Source organism: Triticum urartu, chromosome 2A, assembly GCF_056163025.1.
Source record: "Triticum urartu cultivar PI428250 chromosome 2A, HENAU_Tu73, whole genome shotgun sequence".
NCBI lineage: Eukaryota > Viridiplantae > Streptophyta > Magnoliopsida > Poales > Poaceae > Triticum > Triticum urartu.
Genome location: NC_141874.1, coordinates 739,392,540 through 739,410,510, shown reverse-complemented (window position 1 = coordinate 739,410,510; position 17,971 = coordinate 739,392,540).

Here is a 17,971-nt window from a genome sequence, read left to right as displayed (position 1 = left end):
GGAGTAGGTGGGATTGAGAGGATTCAGAGATCGAGTGCCTTGCCCCCATCGATGGTGTCGTGTCATCCGTTGATAGACGACCAACCGTATCACGGGATGGGCTGGAATAGTTGTACTCGTCAGTAGTAGATCACACCGAAAGATTCCTGCAGAAAGAACGAGCGCACGTGAGCGCGTGTACGCATAGTTGTACGTACGTTGAAACACATAGGCATGCATGCACTGCCGCACACCAGAATCTGAGAGACTGAGACCCGTCATATCGTGCTCGTACGTATTACGTGACGCGCCATGCCGTTCGGTCGGATTATGTACGTACCACGTCGTCGAATCTGAGCCACCGTTACGCCACGCGCGCACGCAATTTGCATTGCTCAGGGTCATAGCGACGCCGGCGGTTCTCCTTTTCAAGAACGGTCTGCTGTTCCGGTTGGACGCGGACCGGAGGAGAGCTTAACAACTTGCTCAGAACCGGCTACGAGCCTACGGCAGGCGTCAAAGATCGGGGGTTGCTTAGCCGGAAAGGGAGAAGCGGGTGCATCCTTGACGCGGGGTTCGTTTGGCGGCGTTGAACGTGCGTGCGGGTGCGGCGGCCGCTGGACCGGACGGACGGACGGCCCTTTGGAGGCGTCCGAACCCAACCCGATCTCATTCTCATCGGGAACATGGGCCTGCCCTTTCCTCGACGTTTCCTACGCCGCCCGACTCGGCTCCCCGGCCGGGCTCACGGGACGTTGCTTCGCCCGAGGGGTCATGGCCTGCATGTGTGCGCTGTGCGTATCGATCGGCGAATGGCTCCGGCGGGCGGCATACGCACGCACGCACGCACGCGTTCCTTGCGTGTCCCCGCACCGCACATCTCCCTACACTATCCTATCGCCGCCGTTCTACTATTGGAATAATGCCCTGGGATAAAGTGCGCCGTCCCCAGAAAAGTGAAAAGGGCAAAAAGAATGCTCCACTACATCAAAGACAACATTTCAACTACAGGATACGATTATCAGAAGGGAATTTTTTTTTATTTGCGATAGAGAAGGGAAAATGTTAGTACTACGGTAGGACAAGCGCGCCTTGCAAGCATTTCTTTTAAGAGTATAAGTCCTTGGTTAATTATCATCTACGTAGTACGTACTACTTTAGGAAAAGATAATCACGGTACTTATCATGTGTCGCACCGCACAGATCATTACTCTGTTCCTCGCAATAAACAATAATTTCATGCATGTGCGCTCATATTCGTTGCTTCACACTATTGTTCTCCTCTGAGCTACTACTACTTCTCGAATGATTAAAATTAAAATGATATAATATAATATGCATTGCTTGACACTGTTGATCTCCTCTGATATGAGTCGTTACTCTACGCTATCCAATAAGCAAAGTCTCGTCGGGCCGATCAAATTTCGATCTTCTTTCGTCTTTGCCGTGGTGGGCCGCGTCATTGCTTTCAAAAGTAGGAGTAAGTTTAGCAGGTAGAGCTTAAAAGAGGAAAGACGCATTTGACTTTGAGTTGGCAGTGGAGATCATGTCGCTCGCGCGTCCAAACGCTTTTCCACTTTCATTTCATCGTGAGAGTATTTTTCCTTTTGTGAATAATCGTGGGAGTAAGGGTATCTACAGCCGTGGCCTGCAAATCCGGGCCCGAGGACGGCGGGCACAGACCAGGCACTTCTTAAGTCCTATCGTCCACATCCGTATATGCCAGACCTGGTCCCTCGTATCCATACTAGCATGCAATGTAGATAAAAACAACGTAGATCATCACGCAAACATAGAATCGGACATAGAAATGCACATTTCGATCACCAAAAGATCATCGACGGATGTCCAAAAGATTGTCAAAGTTCACATAATTCACATAAACGACGAACAAGTTTAAACTAGATTACTAAAAAATTGAAATTGAAGACGAAGACGGCGGAGATCCACTACTTCCTCGCCGGCCCTTTGCCCTTCTGGTCGCGGGCGCAACTGTAGGCGTCAGCGGCTGGTGGCTGATCGTCTGAGTCGTCGGATGAGGAGTCGTGGTCGTCGCCAAAGGTGTCGGAGAGGATGATGAGCCCTTTCAGCCGCCAAACCTGCCTGTCCTGCTGCCGCGCTTGACATTGCTCCAAGACGATTCCGAGGGCAAACTCATAGTCCGAATCCAACTCGGAGTCGAAGCGGCTGCCGGAGCTCGACATTGCGCCTGATTCGATCGGAATCGGTGCGGCGAGAGGGGAGGACGGCGAGAGAGGAGAGTGTGGGTGAGCTAGGGTTTTGGAGCGATGAGCCAGATGGGTTTTTTTTGTGAGACAACCGTGGGGCTGGTGGTGGGTTGGGTGTAATGCCACGGACACACCCGCCGGTGGTCATTACTCTTGGCGGGATCTAGAATGCCCCCACAGATCAATACTCGTCTTTTATGTGCATTTTGTCCTCACTCGTGCGCACCCGGGAGCAACTTTCCGGTCGGTCACATCCTGAAATTACTCCAAGCTGAGCACGCTTAACTTTGGAGTTCTTTCCGAATAGCCCCCGGAAAAGAAGAAATTTCTTATTGATATGAGTAATATATCATCCCTAATAAGCCAAGCTATCACATTGGGCTTATCAGGCGGACGCACCAGGGCGTGCCCTGGCCACCCCATATCCGCCTCATATTTGGACTGAATATGAGGGGTGTCGGTCTGCCCGGGCGTTTGAGGCCCGTTTGAGGCGTTCGTCTGGGTCAAAAATCGTGACCAGTGAGTGACCGAGTGGGACGCCCAGGCGTTTGAGGCCTGTTTGAGGCGCCCGGCTGTAGATGCTCTAATTTAGCTATTAACATAACACACTCTAAGATAAATTTGCTGATGTGACAAATAGTTAATAAGGAGAGAGGTGTTTGTTGTAACATAAGAGCATGGTTAATAATTAACATGTTGCCATATCATCTATAGTCAATGTAAGAGACAACATGCATAGTTGTTAGTTGTACAAGGAAGTACTACTTTATTATGTTAAAAAATCAAACAAAAGGAAGTACTACTTTATTCTACATCTCTCACCTTGCACTCTCACAAACTATCTTGGAGCCCATGTTGTAGCCTGCTTTTCCTTTCTCTCCTCCAATTCAACAAAAATATAATATTTGAAGTCTTATAATCCGTTTGCGTCACTTTATTATATTTGCTCTAATATATTACCATAACATAACACGTGTGAAGGAAAAATGAATCTACGTGTAGATAAATGAAGGCTTGCATAATATCAGACATATGTTAATACCCACTACAAAGGTAGTAACACAAACTAGTAAGATATGCATGTTAGAATGGTCATAGTGGAAAGTATAACTTAGATTAGTGTCATGCATCCTCATACAATGCTAACTAGGGGAATGATGACATGACATATTATTAAATGAGTAAAGAGATTATGGTGGTAGTAACACATGCCTCTTCCAATGCACGGGTGCTTAAATAAGGTGCTAAGAACATTAAAAAGTTTAGCAACTAAAACTCATAATGCATAGGTGCTTAACTTGTTGTAGTTCCATTCATTTATTGATTTAACAACTAAACTCTTTCATGCATTGTTGAATTTCCTTCATTTAAGTGTTTTGTCTAGGTTCAAGCGCTTGTCTTTGTTTCTTCCTGGATCATCAAAATCATCTTGCTCCTTTATATTACCTTGCCAGATCAGATTTTTTGCCTACCTAGCAGCCTTAGCACTTGTACACAAAGGTAGAGTCTTGGGAAGGACCTACCCTCACATGGTGCTTCTCAAGAAAAATCGAATCTATAAGTTAATAAATGCAACCATCTATAATAATAATTCTATGATATTTTGCATTGAAGGTAGTAACATATATTAGTGTCATATGCGTACCTTGTGTCCACATTAACCTCTCTTACTACTAGATAATCAGTTGCGACATTTGTGCAAACGTCAATTGCGGCCAAGAATTTAAGCAAGATATGGCGATATTTTTCATGAATTATTGGATAAAGGGCGTTTTGTTCCCTGCATGATTAGAAATAAGCACCACATACGCATGAACATACGGTCATAGGCATAGCAGCTTAGGACAAACAGACTAACAAATAGGGATAGCTACTCTTGGATGATGGGGACCGGGACGCGATGCGAGTGGTGCTCTCGGCTGCCATGTTGCTTCAATGCCGACCCTAGTGACAGGTTGCGTTCACTCTCGACTTCCGCGGGAGAGAGCGTGGTTGTAGAAGATGATTTTGGGTTGGACCGTTGGACGTGTACGTGGCGGTTGTCCGGATGCCTGCAAAACTTACTTGTTTGTGTCCGGTTTGCAGGATTTCGGGCAACCGGACGCGTCCACGAATAGATGGGGTACCATGCTGGACAGTAAAATGCGTGTTGACAGTTCGGTCCGGATCTATGCAGCGATTTGAGGATTCATGTTGAAGATGACACAAGATGACTAGATCCATCATGAAATATATTTTGGTACTTGACTTGGTAGAAATCTGATATCTGGAGTAGAACGAAACCGAGGGAGTATGTAGGGAGCAGGTACTAGGTGACATCAAAGATACCTGCAGGAGGATTCAGTGTACGTGAGCGTGGGCACATGCGTATAGGCGCGTGGTGTGTTGAAACATAGATACGCGCACCGGAACGTGAGACCGACGTATCGTACATACGTGACGCACCATGCCGTTGGTTTCTGGTTCCTTAACGCCGAGCTCGAGCGACAGGCCTGCCTAGCTACCACGGAGTATCATGGCTGCCAGACCGGGCCGTCTTCTTTTCAAGAACGGCCGGTTTTGTTTGCTGTTTCGGTTGGACGCGGACCGGACCGGCTTTCAAAGGTGGATACTGTTTGACCCGCAAAAAAAAGAGGATGAATATTGATTAGGCCAACTTCATCGCACAATATCAAACGGACGTTCGTTTTATCCGGATTCTATCCGTTTGGGTAGGGCAATGAGTCATGTCCGGTCATTTCTGGAATGCGATGGCCGTGCGTCCAACGCGCAAACGCATCCTGGCCGCGCACTTTTTTCTTTACAAGCCCTTAAACTTTTTTTTATCATTCATTCTCGATATATGGGAATAAATCGTCAAATTTTAACTAGAAAAGAAAGACCAAAGAAAACAAGAACCACAAGAATACATTTTAGAAGATACCTAACTTTTATAACTGCTCCTGTAAGTTGGATTAGTGCCTTCTCGATGCATTCATTATTGATCCGTGGAGGAGCCGCCTCCATCTTGCATGTTTCTTTTTTCTTCGAGTCTAAAGAAGTAGAGGTTGCTTCCCCGCATCCAGTCTCGTGTCTAGCCTCTAATCTAGCAACAAGTGCACTTGTCTCATATATGGCCTCTATGCTAGCTAAAAGTGCACGAACATCTCCTAAATTGCGCTCTATCAATATATCGATGTACTCTTCTTTCCAATATCAAAACTTGCATCTATTCTACACAACAAAATTTAAAGTTAGCACAACTAGACAAATCTAGAGCACATACCGAAGGTAAAATGAGCACATACCCCATCGTTCAAGCACTTGATGAACATCCATCCGGGATGTTCCGGCGTTGTAGACACGCGGTGCACGACCTTCTTTAGGCAGTGGTCGCACTTAATGAGCGGCAACGGTGCGCCGACGAGCTTTTGGGCTAGCACTGAGCCCGGCCGACCGCCATTCGTGTATCTACCGGCGGACCACCGACGATGCAGATCCGAACGGCTAGAGGAGGAGCCACTGCCTGCATGTGGCCTTGCAGCCTTGCCATGGCCTTCTGGCCCGGTGCCCGGCCAGTCCATGGCGCGGCATGGCCTCCCACAGCCGGGCGAGCTCAAGACCGACCGGATCCGCCCCAAGTCCGGCCGTCGGGGTGCGCAAAATAGGTGGCCGTGGTTGGGTAGCTCGGGGGTGCCGAGGGGAAGGGGTTGGCCGAGCGCGCGTCCGAGCTGCACAGCTACAATGGCAGGGACGGCGGCGAGGGAAGAGTGGGGAAGAGTGAAGAAGAATGGAGGACGTGCGACCGAAGGGAGGGAAGGGACGGATAGAAAAATGCGCCCCTGTGCCACCGACGGGCGGGCCAGGAGAGGACACGCGCAGACAGCCCGCGTGTCCGCGTGCTGTCCGTTTCATCCTAAAGCGGCGTAAACTTGGACCGAGAATGGATCGAAAGCGGACAGAAAACGGACAAAAGTTCGTTTGCGCCCGCGCGTTGGGTCGTTTGGTTCGTCCGTTTTATTTCAAACGGACGCGCGCGGACAGGACGGAGTTGCGCGGTGGACTTGGCCTTATAGCCGGAAAAAAAAAAGAAGCAGGCGCGCGCGGGTTCGCCGGATGGCAACATGTTGGAATCTCCTCGCGGCGACGTGCCATACGTACGAGCGCGCCCCTGTGAATCTTCTGGCCGTGAACGTGGGCGTGTGCGGTGGCCGGCCGGCCGGCCCTTTGAGGCGCACTTCAGCCCAACCCAACCCGATCCCATCGGGAACTGGAGCGAACATGGACCGACGCAACGGTACCTTGCCGGCGGAAAGCGAGCCAGATGCGGTGCGGTTGCCATTTCGACGAGGTTTCCCAGGCCGATTTCGCGTCCCGGCTGGAACGGTTGCTTTGCTTCGGCCGGGGGTTCATGCAGATGCAGGCATGTCTGCGCTGTGCGTATGGCCGCACGCACGCGTTCCTTGCGTATCCCCTCCCCGCACATCCCACTGTGTACCCTATCAAGGCGGCTATCGCATCCGTATGGTCCTGCAACAGCGTCTGCAACGGCAACTTGCGAGCCTTTTCGCGTCCAAGTACCGAAACATAAAAAAAATCATTTATTTTGTTATTAATAATGCAATTGCAATGCGGCGCCATATGACCGTCCATGCAAAATAATAAAAAAAATAAAAAAGGAAATTACCTTGAGGTGAAGGGTACGCCTGGACGGGGGAACATGCGAGAGCATTTTGAGGGTGAAGGGTAGGGTAGGTGTGCTTCTACTTTTCGAATGCCCTGAGATAAAGTGCGCCGTCCCAGGAAAGGAAAATAAAAGAGGCAAAAAGGACAACATTTTGAAAAGATATAAAGAGCGCCTTGGAAGTACTGAAGTATTTCTTTTGAGAGCAACTACTTAATTCATTATCATCTACTTTTTGAAAACAAAATACTCGCTATCAATATTCGCACCGTACAGATCATTATTTTGTTCTTCGGAATAAAGAATTGTTCATGCATGTGCGCTGATATACATTGCTTCACACTATTGTTCTCCTCTGAGCTACTGCTCAAATGATTAAATTAAAATAATGTGCATTGCTTCACACTATTGTTCTCCTCTGATATGACTCGTTTGCTCTACTCGTTCCTCTACGCTATCAAATAATCAACGCCTCGTCAAAGTCGATCAAATTTTGATCTGCTTTCGTCTGTGCGGTGGTGGGCCGTACCTGTCATTGCTTTCAAAAGTAGGAGTAGGTTTAGCAGGTAAGGCTCAAAACAGGAATGACACATCTGACTTTGAGTTGGTAGTGGAGATCACGTCGATCGCGCGTCCAAACGCTTTTCCACTTTCATTTCATCGTGACAATATTTTTCTTTTTTTTTGCGGGGTGGAGAGTATTTTTCTTCTTTTGCATGTTACTGAAGGAAATATGTCCTGGAGGCAATAATAAAATTATTATTTATTTCCTTATATCATGATAAATGTTTATTATTCATGCTAGAATTGTATTAACCGGAAACATAATACATGTGTGAATACATAGACAAACAGAGTGTCACTAGTATGCCTCTACTTGACTAGCTCGTTGATCAAAGATGGTTATGTTTCCTAACCATAGACATGAGTTGTCATTTGATTAATGGGATCACATCATTAGGAGAATGATATGATTGACTTGACCCATTCTGTTAGCATAGCACTTGATCGTTTAGTTTGTTGCTATTGCTTTCTTCATGACTTATACATGTTCCTATGACTATGAGATTATGCAACTCCCGTTTACCGGAGGAACACTTTGTGTGCCATCAAATGTCACAACGTAACTGGGTGATTATAAAGGTGCTCTACAGGTGTCTCCGAAGGTACTTGTTGGGTTGGCATATTTCGAGATTAGGATTTGTCAGTCCGATTGTCGGAGAGGTATGTCTGGGCCCTCTCGGTAATGCACATCACTTAAGCCTTGCAAGCATTGCAACTAATGAGTTAGTTGCAGGATGATGTATTACGGAACGAGTAAAGAGACTTGCCGGTAACAAGATTGAACTAGGTATTGAGATACCGACGATCGAATCTCGGTCAAGTAACATACCGATGACAAAGGGAACAACGTATGTTGTTATGCGGTCTGACCGATAAAGATCTTCGTAAAATATGTGGGAGCCAATATAAGCATCCAGGTTCCGCTATTGGTTATTGACCGGAGACGTGTCTCGGTCATGTCTACATTGTTCTCGAACCCGTAGGATCCGCACGCTTAAGGTTTCGATGACAGTTATATTATGAGTTTATGAGTTTTGATGTATCGAAGGAGTTCGGAGTCCCGGATGAGATCGGGGACATGACGAGGAGTCTCGAAATGGTTGAGACGTAAAGATCGATATATTGGATGACTATATTCGGACATCGGAAAGGTTCCGAGTGATTCGGGTATTTTTTGGAGTATCGGAGAGTTATGGGAATACGTATTGAGCCTTATTGGGCCATACGGGGAAGAAGGAAAAGGGCCTCAAGGGTGGCCGCACCCCTCCCCTTGGTCTGGTCCAAATTGGACTAGGGAAGGGGGGTGCCCCCTATCGTGGTTCTAACTCTGACAGTGATGTAGGGGGGTGTGTATGGAGAGGCTAGATCTCAGCTATGGAGAGGTTGTAAACACACCAGGATGTACGAGTTCAGGCCCTTCGCGGAGGAAGTAACAGCCCTACGTCTCGGTGCCCGGAAGCGGTCGATTGGATTATAGGTGTGTGAATAACAGGGGTGCGAACCCTTGCTACTGAGGAGGGGGTGGCTTATATAGAGTTCGCCAGACCCCTCCGGCCCTCAGTAATGTGGGGTTAAAATATATTAAGACTGGGCGTTACTGGTAACGTCCCTAATAAAGTGCTATGATGACCATAAAGACTACTTAATAGCCGACCGTTTGCCTGCGGAGTGACTTTAGATCTCCTGTCAGTCGAGTGGTTGGCTTCGTGGTCGAGTGATTGCTTCGTGGTCGAGTGTCTTGAATCCTTCGAGTGGGATACCTCCAAGTCGATTGAAAGGTGACATCTTCTAGGGATGTCCTTGGGTAGGGCTCCTAGGACAGGTCCATGCCCCTACCCTAGGTACATAGCTTCATCATTAGCCCCCGAATGGATCGAGGTTCGAGTGGGGAAGGAGTTGGGGGTCCTTCCGTCTGGTTCTTAGCGTCATATGAATGTCTTGTACTGGATCGATCGTCACGGATGACGTTGTCAACTTCTTTCGGTCACCTTGATCCATTCTTGGTCTCTCGTCGAGTGAATTTCCTTACTTATGAAATACCGAGTGCCGGCACGAGCGGGATCTTCTGTTTGACGAGTTGTTCTACAACACGCGGATTTTGCGGGATCTGAATTTCGGGAAGCGAGCGGGACGGGGGCGGTCACAGTAATCGGATGGGATAGGATGGAAGCTCCTCGATCTCCGCGCCACCTTTTTCGCCACGTACCGCGCGCGCGCCTGTTGCGGGATTTGACGGGATCGCCCGGGCCTACCGGTCAGCCACTCGGAAGCGGCTCCTTATAAGTTGCCGGCTCGGGGCTCCCCAACAGTGTGCTCTCGCCCTTTCTCTTCCCCCCGCAAGGTCCTCTGCCACCTTCGCTCTCACCCTAGCGCCGTAGGTCCGTTCGAGCCTCGCCGGCGACGATGGTGAAGGACAAGTCGTCGGCTTTGGAGCGCGCGAAGAAGGCGGTGGTGCAGGGGAAGGGGAAGAAGTCCGCTCGGGGCGGATCTTCCTCGAGGACTGCTCTGCCCAGGGATTGGATCCAGGGCGACTGGATGCCGTCAGTGATTCGGCAGGAAGACCTTGACGACATGGTCGAGGGGGGAGTCATTCCCCATGAAGCTGCGCGTCTCCCGGGGAGAGAAGTCGAACCCCAACCTCGTGACGGTGAGTGCGTCCTCCTCGCCACCCATATCGATCGTGGATTTTCTCTACCTCCTCATCCTTTTTTCCGGAGCTTTTCGAACTTCTTCGGAGCGCAGCTCCACCATTTCACTCCCAATTCCATCATGTATCTTGCGGCTTTCGTTTCCTTGTGCGAAAGTTTCTTGGGTTGCCGCCCTCATTGAGGACTCTTTAAACACATCTTCACTTGCCGTTCCCAATCGGTAAAGAAAGCCAAGTCGAGTGACGAACGGACGCAAGTGATCCAGCTGTGCGGGGGCCTGGCAATCCAGATGAGGGGAAAAAGTTCTTTTCCGTCTATCACCTTTCCCGAGTCGGTCCGTGGTTGGCAGTCGGCCTGGTTTTATTGCCAAGACCAGGTGACCCCAGGGCAGTCGACTGGGCTTCCTCCTTTCTCTCTGGACCGAGCTCAAAAGCCTGCCTCTCTGAAAGTGCTGCCGGAGGAAAAGGCGCAAGTCAAGGTGCTGGTTGGTCGAGTGGTTCAGCTTGTCCGAGAGGGCATGACCGGCATGGACTTGCTGGAGGTCTTCCTTCGAAGGCGCATCCAATCTCTCCAGGCTCGTGACCACCCGATGTGGCTGTACTCGGGTCTCGAGGACACCACTCGGATTCACCCAGAGGAGGTCACTGACGAGATGCTGGAAGGGTGGCTGTCGAGCATCACAGGGAACAAAGACAACCCCCGAGGATCCAGGAGGGTCCCTCCGCTCGACAACTCATATGAAGTGGACCAGGTTTGACCTTGTGTTCCCGACTGAGATCTTGCTTTCTTCATTTGCTCTCTTCGAATCGGTCGACTGACTTTCGACTTGTCTGCCGTTCTCCAGGCAACTACGGAGATGTACTCGACACCCAACGGAGCGCAGGAGCAGGCCGAGGAAGGGGAGGCGAGCGGAGGCGAAAGCGGAGACGAACAGGGGGAGTGGGAATCTGACGGCGAAGGAGAGGGAGACGACAACGTCGACTCCAGCGAAGAGGAGGAGGAGGAGGAAGCTGAACCTCCCCGCTCGGAAAGGCGATCCAAGCTTACACACAACCCTGCGCGGGAACGAGGTAAGGCGACTGCTCCCGCTGGGCAGCCGTCGAAGCGCCCTCGGACCTCTTCTCCAGCGCTGACTGAAAAAGGTCCCAAGCACCCCCGTGCGGCGCCGTCCAAGCCACCCAAGGCTCTGCCCAAGATGAGGATGACTGTCCCCACCATTTCTGGGTAATGATAGAACTTGTTCTCCTTCGTCGACCGCGGACGGATCCTTGGTCGATTCACTGAGCCAACTGACTGTCTTTCAAAAAATTTGTAGTGCTGCTACTTCTGAGATCTCCGCCAAGGACGATGATCAAGAGATGGAGGATGCTGTTACTTCCAACCCTGGTATGATTACTGATGTTCTGCCTTGAATCGACTGACGATTTCTCATAACTCCGGTCGATTGAATTTTTCTCGTAACTCCTTCTCATGTTATTAACCTCCCTGACGACGACGATGAAGTGCCACCGAGAGTGAGGCGGAACAGGAAAGCGTCGGCCGGCGAGACCCCACAATCCACTCTGGCGCCTGAGGTCGTAGCTCGAGACGGTGGTGATACCACTCGGGCTTCTGTGACTTTCGCCATTCCTCTGACGAGTGTGCGGCCCTCGACGTCGACTGCAAATCTGCCTTCGCTCTTCGCCACACACCACGTCCCTGAGGACCAAGTGGATGCAGCTAAGGAAGCCGTACGCCAGGCAGGGATCATGATGGAGCAGGTCAAGGTGGTTCGAGAAGCCAGCCAAGCAGTTTATGACGCGAGTTCAACTCTTCAGAGTAACGTCCAAGTCAGGCGATTCACTGCTTGTTCTGTTAGGGTATGCTGTCTGAAGAATCTCTTTTCTGAAGATCTTTAAATCTGTACACCCACTGGATGTGTCTGTTAAGTCTTGGACGAGTGGGGGCACGCTTAGTGCACCCACTGGGTGTAGTCCCCGAGACTACGGTGGACTGCTGGCAGTCGACTGTAGTCTTTATATTGTGTTGCTGAAGTTGTACTTCTTCACTCGGTCTGGTTAGGCCATGTCGAATGAAACTGTATCCGGTCGACTGCGGGCAGTCGATTTTTTTTTGCAAAACCAGTGGGGGCACGCTGAGTGCACCCACTGGGTGTAGTCCCCGAGACTACTGTTGAATGTTTTTGATTCAGCTGTAGTCTTAGAAACGCCATCATTGTCTCTTGGTTACTCGGAAGCAACTTATCTTGGACCTTTGTCGACTGATTTTTGCAGAAATCCTGTGGACTTGTGGCTCTCTATACTGAGTTGGAGAACAAACAGATCCAACTCAACCTTGACTTGAAGCTTGCTCAACAGAACCTGCAGAAGGCGCAAGAAGAAGCAAAAGGTATGGCTGGTGAGGTTTCTCATTCTTGACGAGTGACTTTTCTTTCTTGCCCGTTCTTGATGTTGAGCTCACTCGACGTTTTGTAGATAAACTGGAGGAAGCTCTGAAGAAGAAGGATCGAGATCTTGCCGAAGAGAAGAAGGAGGCCTTGAGCAAAACGAAGCTTGCAGAAGAGAAACTGGCTTCGGTCGGAACTCTTGAGCAGGAGAACTCCAGACTGAAAACTGCTCTCGAGACAGCTAATCAAGAGGTTAGCCGACTGAAGAACGACAAGATGGTTCTGCACGACAAGGCGGGTGAGCTGGCGGGGAAGAGGAACGATCTGGAGGCTTATCTCGGTGGACTCGCCAAGAAGCTGTTCGTCATGCTCGAAGGTAATTACTCCGACCCGACTGTCTTCCAGTTACCAAGCCTGTGTAGGGCCACTGTGTTATTCTTGAACCGTGTTTGCAGAATTCTGCCAGAGCTTCGAGGAGGAAACCAGTCGAGTGGAGCCAGGCTTGGACCCCGCCAATTCTCTCGTGAAGGACGAGGCTGCTATGAACGTGCTCCGACTGGAGTCTCGTGTTACCAGTGTTGTTGACTACCTTGCTCGGCTGAAGGTTGCGATGTCGCGGATCGACACTTCACTCTGGCCTGGGACGACGCTTCAGAATGACCTCGAGTCTCTGATGGTCCGACTGAATGAAGTCCCGGGTCGAGTGGCGGAATGGAAGAAATCTTCTGCTAGATGTGGTGCTGATGTCGCTCTGTCTCTGGTCCACGTTCATTGCAAGGAGGTGCGAGAAGAAAAGCTGGCCGCCATCCAAGTTGCCAATACCAGGAAGCACAGCTTTCAAGACTTCATGGAGACTTTCATCGCTGCTGCTACTCGTATTGCAGACGGGATCGACTTGGACGAGTTCGTCACCCCTTCCAGTCCTTCGCCTGAGGAATGAAAATCTTTTATGCTTCACTTTAAATTTGCCTCGGAATGCCGAGTGGATTTTGTAACCGTTAAACTCCGTCGAGATGAGGGCTCGAGTACTTTGATCTGAGGTCCAGGACTTTTAGCTCTTATCTGAACTTGATTTATCGTTGAATATCTTCATGGATGATCCGTTGAGTGGAACTTGATCTTCACTCGGTATAACCTTGTATTTGTGGTGCGGCTCCGAAGCAGAAGGTATCAATCGATTTGCGCCTCGTCGTCCTTGCGGATTGGGTTGCGTTCCGCACTTAGGCGAGCGCTGGGCTGCAGCTAAGCCCCCGAGTGGGAGGTTTGCTCTCCACTCGGTAGGATTTTCAAACTTAGGCGAGCACTGGGCTGCAGCTAAGCCCCCGAGTGGGAGGTTTGCTCTCCACTCGGTAGGATTGTTCTAAACTTAGGCGAGCACTGGGCTGCAGCTAAGTCCCCGAGTGGGAGGTTTGCTCTCCACTCGGTAGGATTTTTTCAAACTTAGGCGAGCACTGGGCTGCAGCTAAGCCCCCGAGTGGGAGGTTTGCTCTCCACTCGGTAGGATTTTTTCAAACTTAGGCGAGCACTGGGCTGCCGCTAAGCCCCCGAGTGGGAGGTTTGCTCTCCACTCGGTAGGATTTTTTCAAACTTAGGCGAGCACTGGGCTGCAGCTAAGCCCCCGAGTGGGAGGTTTGCTCTCCACTCGGTAGGATTTTTTCAAACTTAGGCGAGCACTGGGCCGCAGCTAATCCCCCGAGTGGGAGGTTTTCTCTCCACTCGGTAGGATTTTTTCAAACTTAGGCGAGCACTGGGCCGCAGCTAAGCCCCCGAGTGGGAGGTTTGCTCTCCACTCGGTAGGATTTTTTCAAACTTAGGCGAGCACTGGGCTGCCGCTAAGCCCCCGAGTGGGAGGTTTGCTCTCCACTCGGTAGGATTTTTTCAAACTTAGGCGAGTACTGGGCTGCAGCTAAGCCCAAGAGTGGGAGGTTTGCTCTCCACTCGGTAGGATTTTTTCAAACTTAGGCGAGCACTGGGCTGCAGCTAAGCCCCCGAGTGGGAGGTTTGCTCTCCACTCGGTAGGATTTTTTCAAACTTAGGCGAGCACTGGGCTGCAGCTAAGCCCCCGAGTGGGAGGTTTGCTCTCCACTCGGTAGGATTTTTTCAAACTTAGGCGAGCACTGGGCTGCAGCTAAGCCCCCGAGTGGGAGGTTTGCTCTCCACTCAGTAGGATTTTTTCAAACTTAGGCGAGCACTGGGCTGCAGCTAAGCCCCCGAGTGGGAGGTTTGCTCTCCACTCGGTAGGATTTTTTCAAACTTAGGCGAGCACTGGGCTGCCGCTAAGCCCCCGAGTGGGAGGTTTGCTCTCCACTCGGTAGGATTTTTTCAAACTTAGGCGAAACGGATTCGCAGCTAAGTCACCCACTGGGGGATTTCGTACGCAAACAAAAGTGACAGCAATTATTGGAACACTCTTGTCTTTGATAAAAATGAACTGCAGAAGTTTTTCTTATTACATCTCGTCCGAGAGAGAACTCAAGTGTAAAAGGGGCGGAGCAGTTCCGCATTCCAAGCTCGCGGCTCGTCGATCTGGCGATCAACATTGTAGAGGTGATACGCTCCATTTTGGAGGACTCTGGTGACGATGAAGGGGCCTTCCCAAGTAGGATCAAGCTTGTGTGGTTTCTGTTGATCCACTCGGAGGACCAAATCTCCTTCTTGGAAGGCTCGACTCTTCACATTTCTGGCGTGGAATCGACGCAAGTCTTGCTGATAAATGGTCGATCTGATCATGGCCATTTCCCTCTCTTCTTCTAGGAGGTCGACTGCGTCTTGCCGGGCTTGTTCTGCTTCATCTTCGGTATAAAGTTCGACTCGGGGTGCGTTGTGAAGAAGATCACTCGGCAGAACTGCTTCGGCTCCATAAACCAGAAAGAATGGAGTTCTTCCAGTCGACTGGTTTGGGGTGGTCCTCAATCCCCACAGAACTGACGGAAGCTCGTCGACCCAAGCACCTGCCGCGTGCTTGAGATCACGCATCAGTCGAGGCTTTAGTCCTTTGAGAATCAGACCATTTGCCTTTTCAGCTTGTCCATTCGACTGGGGATGGGCGACCGATGTGTAGTCGACTCGTGTGCCTTGTGAGGCGCAAAAAGCTCTGAATTTGTCCGAATCAAAGTTTGATCCATTGTCAGTGATGATGCTATGCGGGACTCCATATCTGAATGTTAACTCCTTGATGAAACTGATAGCAGTGCAGGCATCAAGATTCTTGATAGGTTTAGCTTCGATCCATTTGGTAAACTTGTCGACTGCCACAAGCACATGGGTGAAGCCGCTCCTGCCTGTTCTCAACGGGCCAACCATGTCCAGTCCCCAAACAGCGAAGGGCCAGACGAGTGGAATGGTCTTCAGGGCTGACGCAGGCTTGTGCGACATGTTGGAGTAGAACTGACACCCCTCACACTTGTCGACTATCCCCTTTGCCATTTCATTTGCTCTTGGCCAGTAAAATCCCGCTCGGTATGCTTTAGCCACGATGGTCCGAGAAGACGCATGGTGACCACAGGTCCCCGAGTGGATATCGTCAAGGATTGTCTGCCCTTCTTCTGGTGTTATGCACTTCTGACCGATTCCGGTCGCGCTTTCCCTATACAACTGTCCCTTTATGACTGTGAAGGCCTTGGATCGACGGACGATCCGTCGAGCCTCTTCCTCGTCCTTCGGGAGTTCTTTCCTTAGGATATACACGATGTACAGTATCGTCCAATCGGGAGTGATTGCCAAGACTTCCATGATTAGGTCGACCACAGCAGGAACTTCGACTTCAGTCGGATCTGTGGCACTTTTCGGCTGCGGGGCTTCTTCTGTAAAATGATCTTCTTGGACTGACGGCGAGTGGATGTGCTCCAGGAACACGTTGCTAGGAATGGCTTCTCTCTTGGAGCCTATCTTTGCCAAATCGTCAGCCGCCTGATTTTTCAGTCGGGGGATATGATGAAGCTCTAACCCCTCGAATTTCTTTTCTAGCTTTCTCACCGCACTGCAATAACCAGTCATTGCCGGACTTCTGACGTCCCACTCCTTCATCACCTGATTAACCACCAAATCTGAGTCGCCATAGACCATGAGGCGACGGACGCCGAGTGAAATGGCCATGCGCAACCCATACAAAAGTGCTTCATATTCTGCTTCGTTATTGGAGGAATCGAAGTGAATCTGGAGAACGTATCTGAGCTTATCTCCTCGGGGGGAGACTAATACTACCCCAGCACCGGAACCATTCAGCATCTTAGATCCATCGAAGAACATGGTCCAGTGCTCCGAGTGAACTTGAGTCGGAAGTTGCTATTCAATCCACTCGGCGACGAAATCTGCGATTGCTTGGGACTTGATAGCCTTCTTTGCTTCAAAGTTGATATCTAAGGGAAGGAGTTCAATCGCCTACTTTGCCACTCGACCAGTTGCATCTCTGTTGTGCAGAATCTCTGACAGTGGGGCGTCGCTGACAACTGTAATGGAGTGGTCAGAGAAGTAATGTGCAACCTGTTGGAAATATGCCCTGGAGGCAATAATAAATTGATTATTATTATATTTCCTTGTTCACAATAATCGTTTATTATCCATGCTAGAATTGTATTGATAGGAAACTCAATACATGTGTGGATACATAAACAACACCATGTCCCTAGTAAGCCTCTAGTTGACTAGCTCGTTGATCAATAGATGCTCACGGTTTCCTGACCATGGACATTGGATGCCGTTGATAACGGGATCACATCATTAGGAGAATGATGTGATGGACAAGACCCAATCCTAAGCCTAGCACAAAGATCGTGTAGTTCGTTCGCTAAAGCTTTTCTAATGTCAAGTATCATTTCCTTAGACCATGAGATTGTGCAACTCCCGGATACCGTAGGAGTGCTTTGGGTGTGCCAAACGTCACAACGTAACTGGGTGGCTATAAAGGTACACTACGGGTATCTCTGAAAGTGTCTGTTGGGTTGGCGCGAATCGAGACTGGGATTTGTCACTCCGTGTAAACGGAGAGGTATCTCTGGGCCCACTCGGTAGGACATCATCATAATGTGCACAATGTGATCAAGGAGTTGATCACGGGATTATGTGTTACGGAACGAGTAAAGAGACTTGCCGGTAACGAGATTGAACAAGGTATCGGGATACCGACGATCGAATCTCGGGCAAGTATCGTACCGATAGACAAAGGGAATTGTATACGGGATTGATTGAATCCTTGACATCGTGGTTCATCCGATGAGATCATCGTGGAGCATGTGGGAGCCAACATGGGTATCAAGATCCCGCTGTTGGTTATTAACCGGAGAACGTCTCGGTCATGTCTGCATGGCTCCCGAACCCGTAGGGTCTACACACTTAAGGTTCGATGACGCTAGGGTTATAAAGGAAGTTTGTATGTGGTTACCGAATGTTGTTCGGAGTCCCGGATGAGATCCCGGACGTCACGAGGAGTTCCGGAATGGTCCGGAGGTAAAGATTTATATATGGGAAGTCCTGTTTTGGTCACCGGAAAAGTTTCAGGGTTTAT